We start from the raw sequence: 23,814 nt of genomic DNA on the forward strand, positions 1-23,814 counted from the left end.
GCCTTTAAATTTCTGCAGAAAAACAAGAGGGTTGTGATCAATATAAACCACTATTGGCTGATTTAAAGAAGTAACATAAACTTCAAATGCTGTAAAGCTAATATCAAAGATAAACACTCTTTTTCAATTGTAGAGTAGTTTCTCTGGGATTTGTTAAATTTGCGTGAAAAAAGCAAACAGGATGATCTATACCATGACTATCCTCTTGCAATAAAACAGCACCAGCAGCCGTATCACTAGCATCCACAGCTAATTTGAATGGCAAGTGAAATCTGGTGCAGACAACACTGGGGCACTTTGCAGTATGGCTTTAAGTGTATCAAATGCCTGTTGGCATTGCTCTGACCAACAAACTTTACTTTCTTTTTAAGTAAGTTAGTCAAAGGCTCAGTAATTGTGGAGAAATTTGGACAGAATTTTCTGTAGTAACCAGCCATACCGAGAAAGCGCATCAGTTGTCGTTTGCAGTTTGGTATGGGAAAACTTGAAATGGCACTGATTTTGGCATCAACAGGTTTTACCTCACCCTGTCCTACAGTATGTCCGAGGTAAGTTACCCTTGCCCAACAAACTCAGATTTGGCAAGGTTGACAGTCAACATTGCTTTGCTCAGTCTCTCAAAGAACTTCCGCATGAGCTTGATGTGTTCCTCCCAGGTGTCACTATACAGGACGACGTCGTCAACGTAGGCTGCACACCCGTCTAGCCCGGATATGACGTCGTTGATCATCCGTTGGAACGTTGCCGGAGAGTTCTTCATTCCGAATGGCATCACCTTGTACTGGAACAATCTGTCTGGTGTAACAAAGGCGGATATTTCACGAGCACAATCCGTCAGAGGGACTTGCCAAAATCCCTTCAGTAGGTCAAATTTTGTCACATACTTGGCTTTTCCCACTCGGTCGATGCAGTCATCAATCCTCGGGATTGGGAAAGTGTCTGTCTTTGTTAAAGTGTTGACCTTCCTAAAGTCCGTGCACATACGATAACTGTGGTCTGATTTGGAACAAGTATGCACGGCGAACTCCAGTTACTTTTACTGGGTTCAATAAAGTCATTGTCCAGCAGGTATTTGACTTCTTCCTGGAGATATTTCGCTTTTGTTGGATTCAGTCTGTATGGATGTTGTTTTACAGGCTTACTGTCCCCAACATCAACGTCGTGATAGATGACGTTTGTCCTCGTTGGAACATCTTGAAACAGGTGTTTATATTCGTGGAGCAGTTCTTTCACCTGTTGTTGTTGTTCTGGCTGGAGGTGTGCCAACTTTGTAGACTCCAGCTTCTCCAGGATTTCTGAGTTTTGAAGCTTGACCGAGCCCAGCTTTGAGTTTAGAGTATTTTCACCCAAGTCAGTTTCAGTATCACTATCTTCATAATGGTTTGAACTGACTACACTGACAGGCTTTGTTTTAGTAGGATTATCCCTATCCAAATATGACTTAAGCATATTTATGTGACATAGCTGTTTTTGTTTTCGCCTGTCAGGTGTTATTATGATGTAATTTAAATCACTCAATTTCTTATCAATTAGATATGGCCCAAAGTAACGAGCATGGAGTGGTTTGCCAGGAATTGGAAGTAGAACAAGAACCTTTTGACCGGGTTCAAACTTCCGTTTTGAGGTGCTTTTATCATATTTGGTTTTCATTGACTGCTGAGATGACTCAAGATTTTCTCTGGCTAATTCACATGCTTTAGAGAGTTTTGTACGAAAATCTGACACATATTGCAAAATATTCAGACAATCATCATCGTCTGATAAGAATTTCTCTTTAACGAGCTTAAGTGGGCCACGGACTGTATGTCCAAATACAAGCTCAAATGGGCTAAAACCAAGAGACTCCTGAATTGACTCTCTAACAGCAAAGAGCAGAAAATGAATTCCTTCATCCCACTGCTTCTCTGTGTCAAAACAGTAGGTCCTAATCATGTTTTTCAAAGTTTGATGAAATCGCTCAAGAGCACCCTGACTTTCTGGATGATAGGCGGATGACCTATACTGTTTAATGCCTAGCTGATCCATTACTTGTTGAAAAATACCAGACATAAAGTTGGAGCCTTGATCGGACTGGACACATTTAGGGAGGCCGAATAAAGTGAAAAATCTGACTAAAGCTCTCACTATAGTCTTTGTCTTTATATTTCTCAGTGGTATGGCTTCGGGGAACCGAGTTGATGTACACATTATTGTCAGCATGTACTCATTTCCTGATCTTGTTTTTGGTAGGGGCCCAACACAGTCTATTAGAATCCTACTAAATGGTTCTTGAAATGCAGGAATTGGCTGTAAAGGGGCCTTTGGAATGGTCTGATTCGGCTTTCCTACCATCTGACATGTGTGACAAGTTTTACAGAAATGTGTTACATCCTGCCTGAGATTAGGCCAATAAAAGTGACTGAGAATTTTGTGATAAGTTTTCCTGACCCTAAGTGACCAGCCCAGGGGGTTTCATGGGCCAGGCGCAATATTTCAGCACGGTAGGGCTTTGGAACCACAATTTGATGTTTTATAGCCCAATCGTCATCAACCAAAACATCTGGAGGTCTCCATTTACGCATGAGAATACCAGATTTTGTATAATAGGAAACAGAGCTATCTGAAGTTTTACTTTCATCATCTACTTGTCAAACAAACACAAAATATATGGGTCTTTGTGTTGTTCTGCAATGAGATTTGATCTAGAAAATGTCTGACTTTGGTCAGCAGAAGTTTTACTGGAAGTTTCAAATCCACGAGGGATAACGGAATGCTCCGTGTCAAACACCTGACTGAGAAAGGTGTCATTTAAGTCAACATCTGTGACATTATTTTGAGAGTATTTTGATTCTCAGAAGTTTTCTTTGACATGGCTCGAGTAATGGCACATGAAGGAAATAAATCGGGTATCTCTTGTTCAATTGGCTCTGGATCCTGATCTAAACTAGGATTATCAGTCACAAGTGGATTAGTAATGACCTTGTCCCCAGCAAGGTCGTTTCCAAGAAGAAGGTGAATCCCTTCAAAAGGCAAAAAAGGCCTAATACCTAAAGTCACAGGTCCAGAAACAAAGTCCGAAGACAAATAGACATTATGGAGAGGAACAGGAATAAAGTCATTGCAATCTACCCCCTTAATAAGAACTTTAGAACCTGAAAATGACTTTTCAGAAAACGGCAGGGTATCTGCCAACAAAAGAGACTGGGAAGCCCCGGTATCTCTTAAAATTTTGACAGGGGTAGCGGAAGAGAAATCACTAGAAAGTGATATAAAACCATCATGAATAAATGGTTCGAAAATACCTATAATGCTATCTTGAGAAGAATTGACCTTGACCTCATTAATTAGGGATAAGAGGGGTTTAACCTCAGAAAATGTGTTGCACACATTATTAGACTCTAATTGAGTTGATGAAGAAATAAAGCCGGTTGGCTTAGATCCACTTTGACCACTTTGACCTTCACGTTTTCTTTTCAATTTGAAACACTCTGACATTAAATGGACGTCTTTCTTACAATAATTACAAGAAAGTGTACTGAACTGTTTGTCAGAAGGAGATTGAGACTTGGGATCTGATGATGTGGGAGTGTTACTTGAACTCTGTGAACTGTTGTCATTTGATTTTCTACTGTCCTTTGAAAATTCTTGGACGAAAAGGAGGAGTTAAATTTACCTGCATTGTTTCTGTAGGAAAAGGACTGGGATGGTTTGCTGAGAAATGAAGATTTGTGGGTCAATGAATAATCATCGGCCAAACGTGCAGCAACCTCTAATGTATCTGCCTTTTGTTCATTGATAAACGTCTTGATGTCACTCCGGATGCACCTTTTAAATTCCTCAATCAAAACAAGTTGTCGTAATTTGTCATAATTCTGACTGACCTTTTCAGAAGAGCACCAACGATCAAACAGTTGTTCTTTTGTTCGAGCAAATTCAACATAAGTTTGATCCTTCACCTTCTCACAATCCCTAAATTTCTGACGGTAAGCTTCAGGCACCAACTCATAGCCCTTGAGAATTAATTCCTTCACAGAATCATAATCTGAAGCCTGCTCTACTGACAACTGAATGTAAATTTCTCTGGCTTTACCCACCAAAGCACTCTGCAAAAGCATAGACAAGTACTCCTTAGGCCAATTCAGGCTCTGAGCAATTTTCTCAAAATGGAGGAAATATTTATCAACATCCTTTTCTTGGAAAGGGGGAACTAACCTGAAATGCTTAGTGATGTCAAACTTGTCTGAAGGGAAGAATTTTCCTGACTGTCCAAGCTCTAAACGTTTTATTTCTACCTGTAATCGCTGTTCTTCTAATCGCAATTCTTTTTCTCTCTGTCTTTCTTCCATTTGTAATTTTTCCTGCCTTTCCCTTTCTTCCATTTGTAATTTTTCCTTTTCTAATTCCAATTTCTTAAGCTCCAAATCTGCCTGCTCTCTCTTTTTCCATTTGTAATTCTTTCTCTCTCATTTGTAATTCTAGTTTCTTAATCTCCAAATTTGTCTGCATTTCTAATTCTAATTTTCTGAGTTCAGAGGTAGACTCGGGCTCATAATCTTTCAGGGTGGATTCCTCAAATTGGCCTAAATCAACTAGATGTTTGGCAATATGGTACTGTATTTCCCTCTTGCACATAGATCTTTTGACTTCTACTTTAAGGAAATCGGCCAGTGCAATGAGGTTGTCTTTTCTGAGGGAATCAAATGTGTCCTGATCAAGGTCATCCATAAATTCGTCTGGTTTGAATTCCGCCATGATTAAATTTCGCCGAGTTCACAGTATACAGTAGTTTTGAAAAGGCTGTCAAAATGTTGTCAAACGGCTCAAAATATTCGTCTCCCTGACGAGCCCCCAATTTGTTACGTGCAGAGAAAACGAACAAAAGGGTGAACTCAGCAGTTTCCGTTTAAACAAAATTTATTACAAAAACAAAACTAATTGCTAAGTTAAGGACAGAGTACAAGCTTTAAAAGTGTACAGACTACTTATCTCAGCTGGGACGGCAAAGCTCCAGTCTCAGAGTTGTAACAGTCAGTCGGATGAATGAACAGTCCTTTGGCTTGCAGGCTTGAAGCTGCACAAAGACCACAGTATAAATCCAGCGTTGACAGTGAAGGTCTTGAAAAGTCTTGAGAATGACTACTGCTGGAGTTTAGTAACACACAAGAGACACGATCCAAAAGTCTGACTGGAAGCTGAGCGCGTCCCTTTTATAAAGGCATATAAGAACAATCTAGAACTTTTTTGACATGCTAATTACTGTTCTAAAATTATCTCCCTTACACAACTAATCAACTTTCCAGAACATTCCAAACATGACTAATTGAATTCAAGGTTGTTAGGTCATCAAGGGCAGTGACCTTGAGAATGTTCTAGACTAATTGAACTCAGGTCATGAGTGTGGGGGAAATGACCTACATAACAGTGATGTTAAATGTACAGTTATTCATTATCGTATGTGCATGGGCGAGCGCGCTTTCTGTCTTCGGTTGCAGCTGGGAGAGTGGTCTTTTCGCGATTGATGAATTTGCGATGGGTTTCGCCGGGCACTCCGTCTTCACGCCTGTCACCGTGGCAGGCTCAGAACTGTACCTCTGCTGATTGGCGACATCTGTCAGAATGCCTGAAATACGGCGGTGGTCATCGATGGAGACGGTGTCATAATGCTGGAGACTCGACACATTTTTATGGCCAGTGATCTTGATGATCTGCTGAGGCGGAACGCCGGCTTTGCTTTGGGTTAGCACTGTTGTTTTTGCGAACGGAGTGGTTTGTTTTGCGTCCAGCAAATGACATAGATTTTGCAGCCCGTTGCATGAAAGATCCAAGCTTGTTTTTACCCATCGGTCGCGGATAAAACCACAGCAAGGAGTTGATCTTATGAGACGGGATCGGTTGAAGGTAAACGGACTATCATCATTGCACGCGTCAATGGGTCTCCGATTGATGAACACGCGGTAGATCGAAATCGGGTCACAGTCACTTCCGGGAGCTTCAAACAAGCGAGGGGGGACGGAGCGGCAATCCATATACTTTCCGTCTCTAGTTGGGGCCTTACGTAACTGCCACAGCAGCAACATGCTAGCGAGAACGGCTCTGTAAAAACGTTTGAAAAACCAGTCTTCGGCTGCACATATCGTTGCATCCTCTTCGCTACGTTCTTTTAACAGTACGAACCCCTCCCCCCATTCTGCAAAATGGGTCTTGATCTGGTCATATATAGAGCAAAAAGTGGAAGTTTTAGTGGTGGAGATCCTGCCAGGCTGATGAAGCTAAACAATATGGCAACATTGGTCATCCCACTGGTCAAATGCCGCGTGTCACTTTCAATCAAGTTATGTTTATTTGGCCTACTCCTTATCACCGGCAATGTGGAACGCAACCCAGGACCAAGGACACGTCAAACCGGTTCACCTGGTACAGAAGTAGATTTTGCAATGAAAGAGGACATTCGAGGACTGGACGCAAAACTGGATAAAATTATTGCCGAGTCCGAGTACATACATAAACAGCTGGATGGATTGGAGACCAGAATGAACAATATTGAAGACTGTATGGTGGAATTTCGTGACCAGTTGAATCAAAACTCTTCCAAGCTGACGGAATTAGATACTAGGAATGTTCCGCTTGACGACATAAGGAAGTCTTTAGATGAAAACAGAAAATGCAAAACTGAAACGCGAGAAGGACGATATGGAAAATCGGGTAAGACGTAACAACCTAATTTTTTATGGTATTCAGCAAGATGGTCCTCACGAGTCTTGGGACACTTCAGAGGAAAAAGTTAAAGTGCTGTTAAAAAACAACTTGGAAATTGAGCAAGACGTCGAATTCGAACAAGTTCATAGAATGAGCAATGCGCCATCCATTAGAGGTGCTAAACCCATCATGGCGACATTTTCCAAGTATAAAGACAGAAGTAAGGTGCTCTCTAACGCCAATAAGTTGAAAGACACTAATATCAGCATCGGAGAAGACTTCTCAAAAAGAATACGATATGTTCGATCCAAGTTATTTTCTTTCAGTAAATCTCTCCTGGAAGAAAACCATAACCAGAACATAAAGATTCGCTATGACAAATTGGTTCAGACCCGCGACAAGGGAGTCACGACAATTTACAAAGTCAACGAAACCACAGGTCAAGTTGTTCAAGTGCATCAGCATACAAGCTAGGAAATCGGCCAAGGACTAAATTGCAAAGAACTTGCTATTTTATTTTGGAACATTAGAGGTCTTAAAACCAAGGTACACGATCAAGATTTCATCTCGTTCTGCACAAAATATGATATCATAGGTCTAGTAGAAACATTCTGTCTGAAGAAAGATTTTGTTAGTTTCCTACCGAATTATACTGTCTACACATTTCCTGCTGTAAAACACAGTCGTATGGGTCGTCCCAGTGGAGGTACTGCTCTGTATATTAAAAATTCTATTGGGAGTAAAATTCACAACATTTCTAGTAATATAGAAAACTGTGTTTTCATAAATATAGACAAATCTCTGTTTCACTTTGACATAGATGTAATTCTAGGATGTTGTTATATCAGACCAGAGAGTATATTGGAGACTTTTGATACTTTAGAATCTCAGCTCACTGACCTTTACAGTAAAGACCTAGAGAAATATTTTATTTTAGGAGGGGATTATAACGCAAGAACTGGTGTGGAAGATGATTTCCTTTTCGATGACTCAGCAGCCCACCTTCCTCTAGAAGTTGTTAGCTACGAGTCTTCTAATTTCAATATGCCACGCAATTCTAAAGATAAACTTGTTAATGAAGCAGGCAAAGCTCTGTTGAACATTTGCAAACTATTTGATTTGCATATTGTCAATGGTCGTCTTCCAAATGACAGAGAAGGAAATGTAACATGTTTTACTCCAAATGGTTGGAGTGTGGTAGACAATTGTATTGTATCTTCAGATTTATTTTCTCATATAAATCAATTTAATATCATTTCAAGAATCGATTCAGACCATTTTCTTATAGGTTGTTATGTCAATATTCCAAATATTTCGCCTTCCTCATGTCAAAGTAATCATAGTGATCAAAGCGAAGCAGATTCTCGGGTGAATTGGGCTAGGATCAGCAAAAAGCAGCGTGATATTTACTTTAATATTACTGATAGGCTCCTATATGATATCACCATTCCTACAGAGGCATAGTGCTGTAAAGATATCCATTGCAAAAATCCTCTTCACGCAAAGAGTATTTGTAGTTTCTATGACAATATTATCAACAGTCTTCTCGCTGCTGGCACTCATATTATGCCAAAAACTCACTGTAAGGATTGTAATATTGTAGGATGGAATGACCATTTGAAAGAGGTCCATTCTATTGCGCGTGATTCTTTTAAGCTTTGGCATGATTCTGGGAAGCCTAGGAGTGGTCCATTGTATGACCTTAAACGACGTACACATGCACGCTTTAAGTATGCTTTGCGGCTGTGCCGCCGTAATGAGGAACAGATGAAAGCTGATGCCATGGCGACTAATCTCTCCTCTGGTAATTGTCAGAAATTTGGAATTCTGTTAATAGTAAAAAAAATCACATGTCTAGACCAAATAATATTAATGGCTGCTCAGGTGATGAAGACATTGTTGAAATGTGGCGTAACCATTATTGTGACATTTATAACTCTGTAAACAATACTAAGGATAAGAAATTTGTATATGATGCTATTGACAACTGTAATTTGGGAGATAATTTCACTATCCTTCCTGGTGATATACGCTATTGCCAACCTCCAGGCTAACAAAAATCCTGGTTCTGACTTTCTTTCATCCGAATACTTTATGTATGCCAGCAGTAAAGTTTCAACTTTGCTCAGTATGTGCTTTACGGCCATGTTTGTTCATGTAGTTTGCCCCGAAAGACTTTCGAACACTATTCTAGTTCCTATCACCAAAGATAAAAATGGTGACATAACTGACAAGAACAACTATCGTCCTATTGCTCTTTGTACTGTTGCTTCTAAAATTCTCGAGTTAGTAATATTGCGTCATATTGAATCATATCTAGGGACGACAGACTACCAGTTTGGTTTCAAATCAGGTCACTCCACTGATATGTGTGTTTTTATTTTGAAGGAAATAATTCATTATTACAGAAGTTATGGCAGCAATGTATTTATTACCTTCATGGATGCCTCTAAGGCTTTTGACAGAGTTAACCATTGGACACTTTTCAAAAAGTTAATTCAACGTAATATTCCTGTTTTCATAGTTAGATTCCTTGTTTGTTGGTATAGAACTCAAGTCATTGCTATTCGTTGGGGTGCTCGTACATCGAATAGTTTTACTGTGACAAATGGTGTCAAGCAAGGTGGTATACTGTCACCTAAGCTTTTTAATATTTATATGGACGACTTGAGTGTACTCTTAACAAATTCGAATGCAGGCTGCAATATCGGTGGTGTTTTTGTAAATCACTTACTGTATGCAGATGATATCTGCTTAATTAGTCCTTCTGCAAAAGGTACACAGAAATTGATAGATGTTTGCACTTGCTATGGTGGTATACATGACATCATTTTTAATAGCAAAAAGACTAACTGCATGTGTATTTTTCCTAATCACAGTAGGATGTGTAAAATTCCTTCTGTGTATCTCAACGGTGTTAAATTAGAAGTTGTTTCTAAGAAAAAATACCTTGGTTTTGTCTTATCTGATCGCTTTAGAGATGATGATGACATCGAGCGACAGACGAGATATCTTTACATTTCAGCAAATATGTTGATGAGAAATTTCTGTAAGTGTACGTTTCATGTTAAATGTGTTCTATTTAAAGCCTATTGTTACCAGCTATATGGAGGACCACTCTGGAGTAATTACTCTGTGGCTGTTATGCGTAAATTGAAAGTTGCATACAACAATGCTGCACGACTCTTATTGGGTTATGAAAAACGGAGCAGTGCGAGTTCAATGTTTGTATCCAATAGTATCAATAACTTTGATGCTCAAATGCGTAAGCAGATTTATGGTTTGAGACAGCGACTTTTGAACAGAAGTAATACAATTGTACGTATATGTGGCTTACTGTACTTCAAGTCTGATATAGTTAAGGTTTGGAATAAGCTTCTTTTTGTTTGATTGATTCTTCAACCAATATGTAAGAGAACAATTAATTCTTCAAAGAGTCTGTAATAACCTTTCACAACATTTATATGGACTTTTAAGTCCGAAATAAAGTTTATAATAATAATAAATATAATAACTGCTGCACGTGGTGACTCTGGTGAATTTTGGACTGTACTGAAAAAAGTTGTAAATCGTCAAGGTAGCGCATCAAATGGAATTTCTTCACAGACTGGTATAACTATTTTAAGTCTCTGTACAGAGAGTGCTACGATGTTGCTTCAGGGGACGTTGATTTTTTACTCTCTGTTGAAGATGAGTTAAAACGTTTACAACTAGAAGATGAATCTGATCAAGACAGCAATGATAGTTTCTTAGATATTTTGAATGATAAGATTACAGAACAGGAAGTTTTGCGTGCTCTGAAAAACCTTAAATCAGGCAAAGCTCCTGGTCCCGATGGTCTTCCAAATGAATTTTACCAATTTTCTGCAAATGTCATTTTACCACTTCTAGTTGAAATCTTTAATTTTATTTTTGATTCAGGAATATTTCCACTTGAATGGTCTGTCGCTATCGTGATACCACTTTTCAAAAAAGGAATCAGATCGGATGTCAATAATTATAGAGGAATTTCTCTTTGAAACGTTTTGGGGAAAATCTTTACCTCCATACTAAATGAAAGATTGTCCAGGTGGTCTGACGTAGTTAATGTTGTTTCTGATTGTCAAGCTGGTTTCAGGAAAACACACTGCACTATAGATAATATTTTCACTCTCCATGCCATAATCCAAAAATACTGTTAGACGTGGGGAATTTTATTGTGAAGGTTAATTTAGAGAAAACAAAAATAATGATTTTCCGAAAGGGAGGTCATAGAGCTCGTTCCGAAACCTGGCATTTTGGCAGTATACCCGTCAGTGTTGTCTCATATTACAAGTATCTTGGTTTGCTGCTTTCTTCGAGAAACACATGGTCCAAAGCCGTTCATAACTTAGCATCTCAAGCAAACAAAGCACTTACTTTGCTGTCAACTGCTAGGTGGAGGCTCGAGTTCTTTCCTTTCGAGTGTCATTTTAAACTTTTTGACATTATGATCCTACCAATAATGTGTTATGGCTCAGAAATATGGGGCTTTCAGTACTTTGACGCTTTAGAGAAAATTCATAGGAAATGGTGTCGTAAATTTCTTGGCTTACCAAACAATGCTTGCATTGGAGTTGAAATCGGAGAATGTGGTCGCCTTCCAATTTTTTATCATACTCTAAAACGTTATATAAGTTACTGGATTAAGCTTTTAGCAATGTCATCAGATCGTCTCCCGAGACAGGCTTATAAGATGCTTTTTAATCTTGATAGCATGGGCAGACATACATGGGCGATGTCCATTAAAAATATTTTATTTTCGTATGGTTTTGGCCATGCTTGGATATCACAAGAAATAGGCAACAAATCTGTTTTTCAGGCAAATTTTATGCTTAGAGTATACTAGGGCATACTAAAACAACAGTGGAAAACTAAAATTATGACAAAACCAAAGTTATGTACTTACACCCAGTTCAAAACCCTACTTGGGCCAGAAAAATTTATTTCATTGAATTGTAACTGAAAGTTAATTAAAACCTTTGCCTGTTTTTGCTGTTCTGCACTCCCGCTAGCTATTGAGGAAGGGCGAAGAAACAACATTGATACATTAGCTAGAATATGTACACTGTGTAATCAGGGTGACATAGAAGATGAGTACCATTTCTTGTTAATTTGTTCCTTTTATGTCGATCTTCGAAAACAGTACCGGTACTTACCTCAACATGTAATAAGTAAACCTAGCTTCTGCAAATTTAAAATCTTTACAGTCGACTGATTCAAAACTGATCATTCAGATGTGTATTTTTGTATATAAAGCATTTAACCTCAGAATGAAAACTGTCCGTTCAGTACATCGTTAAGTCGTGCTGCATTTATTTATTACCACTTTGATACGTAAGATATACCTTTTTTGTGTGTGTACAAACTTAACATACAAGTAATGTTACCCCCTTTGCATTTGGGCCGGAGGCCTTGGAACGCAAATAAAATCATTAATTACTAATTACCGTCTCTGGTCTTCATGTCACGCTCGCGAAATTCTAGGAACAAGTGTCCGGAGTTGTCTCTTGTAGTTTTATATCGCCGAAGGACAGTTTTTTTATGTTCGTCGCGACCGCGGAGTCCAAAGTTCTTCGTAAAGATATACCAAAGCGTGAAGATGACAGTTTCACCGTCCTTCTTTCCAAGAACGCCAGACTTCCACATTGCATTTTCTTCCTCGGGAGAAATTGCCTCAGATGCTTAAGGCTTTCCGCCCATCCCACGCTTCTTGAGTTGCATCCGCTTTGCCTTCAGTGCTTCGTTAGCTAGGTCGAATTTCTTATCATTTAGAGAAACGCCATATCGCTTTTCCGAAAAATACCTCTCAATACTGTTTTTTAACTGTCGAGATCGAATCAGGCTCGTAGTCACTCCCATCGTCTTTCTTCATATTGATGAAAAACGCCGCTAGGTATTCATTCAGGGCCGTTGCTGGGATGTCAGACAGCTCACGATGGTCATCTTACCGAGTCTCTATAAATCGTCGTACTTTGTTTACATCTCTCTCGGTTCTTCTTATGGTACTGACCTTTCACTGAGATTTTATGAAATTGTTCACGGAATCCATGTCTTCGTTTCCTATGGCGGATGCGCAGGTGTTTGTCGTTTCAGAGCCATCATCGATATCACCGAACAAGATACTGTTTTTATTTTCTGCGGGAATTTCCTGCAACCACTGCATTATTTCATCAGCTTGTGCCATGGTGTTTTGATCACCATTGAGAACTGAAGAACGAGACGACAATTTTTGAATCTCGCGCTGATTTGTTTACAAGTTGGGAAGTGTACAAATAGCAACGCGCACAGCAACCACACTGAAAGTAGTTCAGAACTGAGCGTGAATGTCCATATTTAGACATAGTGTGCCGGTCCGTGATACGGCAACTTATTGCACACCTGTAAGAGCGCCTTTTCGCATAGGTTTACATGGGTACGTGACTCTAGGTATATGATAATGCAGTGTGGTGCCGCGTGGTGTAGCGTGTCGTTTTGGGATATGATGCGATGTGATGTGATTCTATGTGCTGTGATATGATGATACGTGCTGTTATGTGATTTAACACTTTATTTGATTGACCTCGATGTTTTATGCATGACATGCCTAATAGCTTGGTAAACGAGAGCGCCAACAGTTGACGATTAATAATTTATGCAAAATCAATGTTTTACTATATAGGGACGACATCGCCACTGATGACGGGCAAGCCAAGGGGTATAAGAAGAGGACTAACCCTGTAGCATCATGTCCAAGAAATCTAAGTGAGAACAGTATGATTTTAAATTGCAGAATGAGGTTCAAGTATTAAAGACAATAATTAATAGACTATATTCATACTAGCAAATGCTTCAATGTCATATCGATCGGCATATTTAATTAGACTTTGTCTACATCATAACAATCGTGTCCATGCCTTTTTTAATCTTGCTAGCACACAATCTACCCTCTTTTCTTCGCATGCAGTTTGACATTTTAGACTTCTTAAGTGTTTTTTTAGAGAAACTATGCACAGAGATACGGATGTAACAAAAGCAGCAACAAACAACAGAGGGGCAAAAGCATCTGAATCAGAGAGGACACACTACATCTCAATGCAGCTTATGTAAGCAAATTTTGACTTGATGACATCAGATTCTTTTAAAGAAAGATCGGATGTAAAAAACTAAATTAGTATTAAAATTTATGGCATTTAGATCGCCAATCATACAAATATACACTTACATTACTACAAAGTATCAGAAAACTAGTATTATATGCATGTATACCAACTATTGTGTTAACCTTATAATTGATAAGTTTTGTGTTTATTTCAATTTAATGGACATTAAGCCTGCGGAAGGTTTGTGTTTAACAGTTCGCCAATGTTGCAAAATTATATATTACATGCGATGCATGTATCCGTTTAACTGCTGAGTCTCACAGCCAAAGCAATTATTGTCATGAATCTATGTTAACCTATTGACCTGGCAAAATTAGGTTGCAGTTATTATCCCATTTCGAGGGGTCCTGACCTTCATGTATAGTGACTTCTAATATCGCTGTAAGAGGAAGCCTTACAATAGCATACACTGTAAACTCATGTCTCTCGCACTTTTTGACAGGTCTACATGTCCACAGCTGAAGTTAGCCATTACTTTTTTCTCCATACTTGGCATTTTATATCTATAGGAACATTACAATATAGCTTGTAATGTATATTGTTTTTAATGTAAATGTGGTTTCTATATGCACATTCACATCAAGTGCATGTACAGTACGTTTCTTGCAATGTTCAATGGCGTTGTATGTTACATATTAATTGCAACTTGTTATTATTTACACAAAGTTTAAATTTGAAATTGTTTATTTTCTGTACCTGATTTGCTGTTTGATAATAATTCAAGAGTAATGGTTATCGAAGCTAACGAGGCGCTTAAAATCTGTCAAGACGCTGCACAATTTTTGTAGTCCTGTTTCATTATTTGTATATGTTCCATGTTATTTTTCTGTTGTATTGACCTTTCCAACGAGTGAAACATACTGTAATTTACTTTTGTGTCTCTTGCCCGTTCACTTAGAACCTCATGTGTACACGTAAAAGTTGTTATAGCTAGCTAAATGTAATGTATTATCGATTGCTTGTCATATATGATGCTATGCTTCCCTAAAAGGATGGTCAATAAAGCGAAAATTTTAGTGTACACGTTATTATTCAGATTGTTTGAATTCAATGTGTTGTGGTCCTTCAGGTATTGTAGTTTAAGGTACATAATGTTCGAGAGATTACAAACAGTAACTTGAAATTTAATCATCAACACAAATGGCATAATCAACTGGCTGATTTCTTTGCAGCCAGTACGTACACTGCAGACTATACTGGGCATTTGATAAGTCATGGTTGCGTTTGAATATTAAATTCTCATTTGCATCTCTTCATACAAGCGATGATGTACCATCACAATCAACTGTACGTTGCACACGACTAGAAATCCCCGCTTTTTGTCAATACCCTTATATTATATATTGTTTTATAACGTTGTATTAATCACTTGCTGTTAATGAGCAGGTAGGCATGAATTGAGAAATCACTGTCATACATTTTTCCAAAGGTGGCTTACTTTACAGTTAGCGTTTATAAGGAACGCAACTGACAAGTGTACACAAAGTTGTACCCCAAATCATCCACATTGTGTTATGATGTTTTTCAATTACAAGGACTTTATTTATCACCTGGCAACTGCCTGATCGCGGGTAAGCATGACGACACAATCGCAATTGTACTTACTTTCTTTAACAGATAGCTGTTAAGGAATCAAATTGCAATTGAGTGACACGATTTATAAGGAAGAACACTGACCAAAATTGAGAATCAACAGGTGTTGTGTACACTAACACTAAGCACTATTTATAGAATACCTTGCAAATCTATACAAAAAGACAATAATTTACTAACGGCTGACAGAAAACAACGATAACGATAAACTGAGGTAAAGTAAAGTTAACTTTTGTAAAACATTAACCATTAAAAGGGGAGATCTCCGGAATTGTAAAAATTGTCAACTGATAGTTGCAATTTGGCGATGCCATTTGATATTAATTAACAGATGGGCATCAACGTTTTTTATGAACAAGCAACTGTTCATCTTTGTTAAGCCAATTAAATTGTCCACAAATTTGCTAGGTCCGCAAAATTCAACACGACATTTTAATCACAGGTTTTCACTTATTTTTAGGTTAAGCATAATTTGTAGTATGATTGCAATATTTAAGAGAACTATGGAATTTCGTAAGAATTTACAAATAAGCTTCTTACTTTCTAAATAGCGTTAGCACTTAGTTAATTGAGAAAAGCAACGATATAGATAAGCATTTATTTGACGTGTAATTACCTTATTGGATGTTCTTAGCTTTCTTAGCTTCACCCATGGTGCTACCTTTAAAAATATAATGACATTGCTACCTTTCTGAATAAACTTTTCGTAATCGTAGGACTTAAGCCAGAAATGACGTAACATAACACGATGTTTCTTGATACAAGTAGTCACACAAATAAATTGTATTGCGCAATATTTATGAATGGCAATACAAGTGCTTTGAAATTATCTGACTGTAATAGCCTCAACATTTTTAATTTACTTTTCTTTTCTTTCACATCTACAATTTTGAATTCGTACTGTTTCATCTAATAGAAAGCAAAGTTAGAGGAAAACTCTTGAGTCGATATAAGATGCTACGGTGTTTTAAGAGGAAACATATAGTTCGAAGGATACAATGTCCAACCGTTGTCCTCCTGTTAGATAATTGTTTTTATAAGTGATACATGATTGATTTTTTTATTCGTATCCATGGACGAGAGCCATCATGACATGATATTCACTTGTTTGAGCTAAATGTTTGGCCACACAAATAATTAAATCAATTTTCAAGGCATGTTTATTAATCAAGAAATATGAATTCGGTTTATACATTGAGATATTTACAGGAAGCAATAAGTGAATTAAACATCTTTAATACTTTCACACAGTTAAAATTCTGCAATGGCTGTTTAAATCTATTTGCATATCAGTTAAATTGAATTTTGCAATAAATTAAATACCGTTTATCATATATGCTACAGGTCTACAATTTCTACCATGTGCACTGCGCAGTGCGGTTTGAAATTTCGTTCTGTGCGATAATTAGCGGACGCGCTCAACGCGTTCCCAGTCTCAAGTCGTGATCGCTCAGTACCTTGCGCGACTGGCATTCAAAAGACGACTCAATTTTGACTATTTTTTTGTACAGTAGGACTTAAAAAGTGTATAATAAGGTTTTTCCTGAATACCGGGATTTATGTCCATGTACATCATACGCTTTGGTATTGTCCGAGACGCGTAGCGTCGAGGATAATACGTCCGTTGTCCGATGTACTCAGACATAAAGTCATTATCCACTGAGAGTAAGTCCTCTAATCTGTTAGGAAATATTCTTTTATAATACATGCTATGCCTGTATTGTCATTCTCCTATTGTTTAGACGGTACTGATATGAACCCATATTTTAACAAGTGAAAAATACGAATTATATTTTCACAGTAACTACTTACAGCCACAAGTACGCGTGATCTTCGTTGGCATTCATGACGTTCGTTGGTATATGTATATAGGGCCTACATGTCAAAATTAAGCGACCGAATAAATAAGACAAATGACAATCCGAAAAATTCATTATTATCATGGTCAAAATTTTCTTGTTTACAGTCAGTTCATGGGCATTGCACAAGTACAGTTGTACCAAAAACATGCAAACAAACGCATTGCATATTTTAATATTTGCGACACCATTGTCAAAACAGTGTCATCGTTCACGGCCGGTCCCATACGGTTCAGTGTTTCCATATTGTGTACGGTGAAGATTAATATACCAGTTGACAGTGCATAATTATAGAACCACTTTACGATAGCTTTCCTGTTGATGAGCTTAAGTATTTAGGTGGTGAGTTACATCGTTTACAGCCATAAATGAGCCACAACAAATCCAACCGCACTAAAAATACTCGCGATAGACAAGGTTGAAGATGAAATACATGTAATATATCCGATCTGTACCTGTCAGTGAGATTCACGGGTCATAATCTTGTGTGGTGGCACCGGTGCGGATTTCAGATACAATGTTATATCTAGGGAAAGTCAAACTTCGTTTAGGTTGTTAAAGGAAGTCTAGTTCCATTTAGGCAAGCACGGAACGAAAATACCTTTGAAATGTTTTATTCGTACAGCAAAGACAATCACGAACGAGTTACAACGCTACGACAGCTGACAGTGTACTCACTTCATGTTTCCCTAGTCCGCTCACAAATTCCGTTCTAAGATGGTAAATTCGGCATATTTGACTGTTGGGGACATGTATAATTTTTCGAGATAAACTTACTTGTACGGGTATTATATCCACTGCGCATTCATAGATGTCGCAGAACGGCTTGCTCTATGCACTCTGCTGTTAAAACTCGATCGAGTTTGAAATCGAACTCTGGCTTGACGCGAGTATTTTGACCAGATTTAGGCGGCCTCATAACTTTCACGCAGGGATGATGTTACTATCAAAACACGAAAACCATTGATTTTCCACACTCCAGCTTATGTTTTACATCCATCGTCAATTTTAACTCAAAGTGAATCTTCTTTAAATTTGAAAACCTGTGTCGACATCGTAATATTTAAATTGTTCGCTTTAAAAGTGCTCCATAAACCCGCTAAAGGAAAAGCCCAATAGCGGAATAATATCAAGAAGTGATACGGTTGTCATCGCTCCTTAGCAACCAACTTTTTATAATTACAGCCAGGAGCAAGCAAAGTTGATTTCAGTTGATTTCGTCGCTAATTCCGGAGCGTCTGTAGGAAAACAGTCATAACCAAAGCATGCATGTATGATAAAGGGGTTATTACACGAAGTTTGGGCGATACCGCGTCGTATTCTCGTGATGTGTCGGCATTTTGACTCGTTGCTGCGGAACTCGTCAAAATACGGACACATCCTTCGAATATCACCTAATCTTCGTGTAATAACCACCAAGTATTACTTTTAAATTATTATAAGTAAAGTATCTTACTATAGATACCAAGATAGCATTCTAAGACTTAAAGATTTGAGGCACCGCTTCCATTACTATTCATTTTACCAACAAGAATTTCAATCTGCTAAGACAATATTTCTGCTCCATAATGTGCCTTTCTAATGACTCATTGACACTTTTTCCGCCAAAAGTGCTTTATCTACGGGAATTTTGTCTTTCCTAATCAGATACATTTCTACCCTCAACAGAGATTCTTAACGTCACTAGATTCTACGCACGGTCTCTCACCCAAGTGATATGTTTCACCGTATGTAGCCAATGTCTTTTTTCTAGTTTAGTAATAAAGAAGTCATCTATAGTATTAGACGACTACTACGGTGTCCTGACTAATCATGATTTCTCACACCTGGTCATATTTCACACACAATCCTCAGTATTAAAGTTATGGAGTGACATATGTTTACTGTTTTAACGGCATCTGCGGCGTGATTTAAACAGACAATACTATACTGGCTAGATGAGATAACTGTAGACTGAAAGATTCAGTCGTGTGCGTGAGCTCCGGCGCACTGCTACCTACGGTAGGGTCCTAGGTCGCACTGCGCCGGAGCGCCCGGAAACGACTGAATCTTTCAGGCTAAGATAACTGCAGCCCATCTAATGTGTCATCCTTTGCTCTCTTCTATCACCTATGCATCTCAATGTCCATGATTTTCCAGTATATCGAAATATCTTCATGTAAAATTGTGTCTAAATAGACAAGGAGGTTTAGAGAAAAACATGTCAGTAAGATTCTAACTAGAGGAGTCGATTTTAGAGCGATAATGTTAGAAGAAATGCTTATTAGTCCTTAACTTCGACAATTTCTTTACATACGCGAATAACACATTATATTTTTACAGTAGAAAACAATAAACACAAATGGCATGACCAATTGACTGACTCATTTGCAGTCAGTCCGTAGAATGCAGACTTTACTCTGCGTTTTGATAAGCCACCGAGATGTTGAATGTTCGATTCTCATCGCCTCTCTCCAACCAAGCGATGATGCACTATCGATGTCAGCATTGTAATTGTAGGGAAAAACATTGTTACATGGTAAATTTTGGAATAGGGGAACAACGAGAGTCATACATTTTCATAATATCACACCAGGGCTGAGCCAATAAGCTCGCGCAGTATGTTACTGTTCACTGTTCGTAGGATTAGATGGGTCTATGTTAAAAAAAATTCCACAATACTCTAAGATACTCCTCTACGTCACCGGTGTGGACAGCCTCCTAGCCAGCTTACAGATAGCCCGCTGAGCTGAGACTGCTACGAAGCGATGCACTGGACAGCGTACTGTGTACCGAGTCGCCGGCGGTCACGTTACGTCACTCAGGTACGTAACATAAGGCAATTTGAGTAAATTGCCAACATTTTTAACTTTCCATAAGATGATGCCACGGAAGCAGTAACTAAAAAGCAAGTAGAAGGACACTTTGACGCGTCATCAGAAATGACATATACTTAACCGACTCTTCTCGGCGCTTTGCAAGTACAGTGTAGTTACTTTAGGCTCTGCAAATAGCCAGTTTTAATATCTAATTCGTATCAGCTCGCTACCTAAGTAAACATTGTAGAGAGAACAACATGATAAATACTCGGCCATGGAATATCAAGTTTGCGTGAGTCATATATTCTATCGTGTATTCATGTAGGGTAGAATTTAGAAATACTTGGTGGTAGGAAAATTTCAGTGGGGATTGAAAGTTATCTAGGTAAAAGACGGCGATTTTGAAAGTAAAGTATAGGGGTTGGATTCGGTAATACTTTCCTCCCTCTTTTGACATTATTAGTTTCCAGAGTTTCATAGATTTTTCAGCAGAATTACTGAATACGGTTTTTTGCCCTTGAGGCTGTCATGTAAGAACACACTAGAGATTATATAACACACCATAATTTTTTTGGAAAGAAATGTTAAACCTTACAAGTGGTTCAGCAAATAAATGATAACGTCAAAGTGTATGTGTGTACTTATGAAAATAAGGTCACAAATCACGTTAAGGGTGATATTACTACTTAACCACCGTCAGTACTTATTAATGCAAGCGCGAACACCGAATATGCAGCTTTTAGATATGACCTATTTAAAAAGAATTCTATAATCGTTGACGTTGAATTTTATTTGCGTAATTTCCTTTGTTTTTTTTTTTTATTTAGCCTAAACTGAAACACTAAGTATTCACTTCGAATATAAACGCAATCTGCGCAATTTTAATCTTTAGACTGAATTGCATTCAAGGCACCTGCAGACTGTATATACCAACTGTTTTCAGGGTCAGTAGTGGCTCAGGGATTTACAATAAGACACGGGAGTTGATATATGAGGACAACTACTGCACAAGTTATCAAAAACTAAGTTTGTTATCGTTGGTTCAATATATATTTGGCCATATTACAGACGGGGATTTTAACGTTTCCTATCATAGAGAGGTAGGAAATTTGAATTGTTTTAGTGATTCCTCAAGTTACTCCCAAGTATTTGGTGAATGTAGCCTAAGTTGTTAAGGGTTTTCAATAAAAAAGCATTGAGTGTCCGATTGCCCCTTCCAAATAATATTAAAAACACCTAGAAAGGTCACTTTCTTGATGACGTGTTCGAGGTTTCCAATCAAGATGCGACGATGCAAAATATCAATGCAGTCATTTCTTTTTCTTTATTGGACAAATGCAGACATTGTAGTTGATGTTATTAGGATGTATATTGTGTTGGTTTTTATCGTGAAATCGAGTTGATACAATTCATTCACAAGAGGCATTATGTCATAAATTCAGTTTCAAATAAGACGCATGTGTTTCTGTTTTCGGCTTTTATTATTTTAGAATTATACGCTATTTCGGATAAGCTATTTAATTTGACTATATCTATTTTATTTGCTACTTAAAACAAATATTATTAGAATAGTTTAGACGAGGCAATAACACTGACTTAACACTGGTATAACTTGCAACTTTGCATCTGCAATTATTTTTTCAACATGTGTCTCTTTATTAGAACTATGATAACAAATAAGTTTAACAATACTGATAAATTCAAGACACATCTCATATTCTATGCTTGGAAAAGAAAATCACAAAGATGTAATTAAATCCCCTACAACTGAATAGTTTTTCCTCATCTGAGAAATTATTAGCTCCTCTTTAAGAAGCCTGTACATATGATTTACACCAGTTATTTTTGTTTTATAAATTGTAAAAGCAGCAATAGAAAGTAGCAAGTTTACACCATCAAACTTGTGATAACAAATACAGTATCCGTGTATGATATGGTTCCAATGTAGCTGAATATTAGTTTCCATACTTCTGTTTATGGAATTATTTATAAATTCCCAGAAATGTCTTACAAAATTGCATGTGAATATAAAATGCTTGCAGAAGTCTACTTGACCGCTAAAATTACATTAGCAGTATCTATTAATCTCCATTTACAAAGGTTTTAATTATGAGGTATTTTTTTATGTAAGAGGAGATAATTAAACTGTGCCACCTTCTTGATATAAAGATATTTTACTTTAAAAGCCCAGGTCTTGCTCCAGCTTGTATTGTTTATATTTAAATCCCTTCAAATTAAAGGTGCATATGATATGTCGGTTATTCTGCTTACAATGGCCCAATGGAAATCCTTAAATGAAAATAAAGATATATCTTTTGTTTTACCGTCATAACTGTATCTGATTTTTTTTCTTTTCTCTGAACAATTATTCTTCCATAAACATCTTTCATGAGTGTCATTCATTCTCTAGGAATTGCCTTTTTAAGTATTAACAATTGCACAATCCAATTCCTGCTGGTTTTTAGGATGTCTTTCAAAAGCATTGAAGATAGATATTGACCATTAAAAATACATCAGTAAGATAAACTATACCACTGTCGATCCATTCTTTAAAAAATAAAGGCTTGTTTTTACATTGGATTAATTGGTTGCCCCAAATTATTTGTTCTGCAACGTCATTCGCTGTAACAGCTTGTCGTACTTCATAACCCTTGACTTCATACCATGAAAGAAAGACCTCCTTATAGAAAGCTGGGAGATGTCTTGTTACAAATTTAACCCCATTTTTGTCTAAATTCAGAAACGGTATCAATTCGCTCCCTCCATACGTACTGAAATGAAACTGTGGTATTATCATCCAAGTATTTTCTCCACCTTTGATAAAACGTGAAACCCACTTGCATTTCAGGGCTTTTATCATAGCATCAACATCTATCATTTCTAACCCCCATTCTCAAATTTGTTGCTGATAATTGAACGCTTAATTTTTCCCCGTTTATAACCCCACACGAAATCTGCAGGAGTTTCCATCATTGCTGCTATGTATGCCACCTTGGAAAAAGCTAAACATTTCAGTATTGTGATCTTTCTAAAAAGTGAAAGGTATCTTCTTTGCCATATTATTAACATTGTCTGATTTGTGTAATTGTTACTGCTTTTGAACTATTCTCATTCTTTATAACGAACCCCTCAAATTCAGGATCATTTCTTATAACCTCTGCCAGAATCTCTACAACCAATAAGAATAATAAAGCTGACAAAGGACAACCCTGCCGTACCCCTCTTTGTATTTTAAATAATCTTGAAATCCACCCATTACTAATGATAGCACTGTTACAGTCTTTGTAGATTACTTTTATCCAGTTAATGAAGGAATTTCCCAACCCAAATTTGTTAAGAACAGCGAAAAGAAAACTATGTTCAATAGAATCAAAGGCCTTGAAAAAATCTAAAAATAAAATCGCACCATTTTTCCCTTTTCTTTCTGCAAAATCAATTACGTCCTCAATAACACGCACATTTTGTCCAATAAAACGCCCCTTAATATATCCCACCTGATCACTATTAATCACATCTGGAAGAATTTGTTTCAATCTATGAGCTAGTACATACGATAGAATTTTATAATCATGATTCAAAAGCGAAATAGGCCGCCAATTTTGAATATCTAACCTAGGCTCTTTTTTGGGAATTAAAGTTATCAAACCCTTGTACTGTGATGGAGCTAACTGCCCTTCTGAGAAACCTTCATTTAATGAATTCCAGATCAAATCTTGTAATTCTTTCCAA

The sequence above is a fragment of the Ptychodera flava genome, chromosome 3 (assembly GCF_041260155.1).
Source record: "Ptychodera flava strain L36383 chromosome 3, AS_Pfla_20210202, whole genome shotgun sequence".
Classification (NCBI taxonomy): Eukaryota; Metazoa; Hemichordata; class Enteropneusta; family Ptychoderidae; genus Ptychodera; species Ptychodera flava.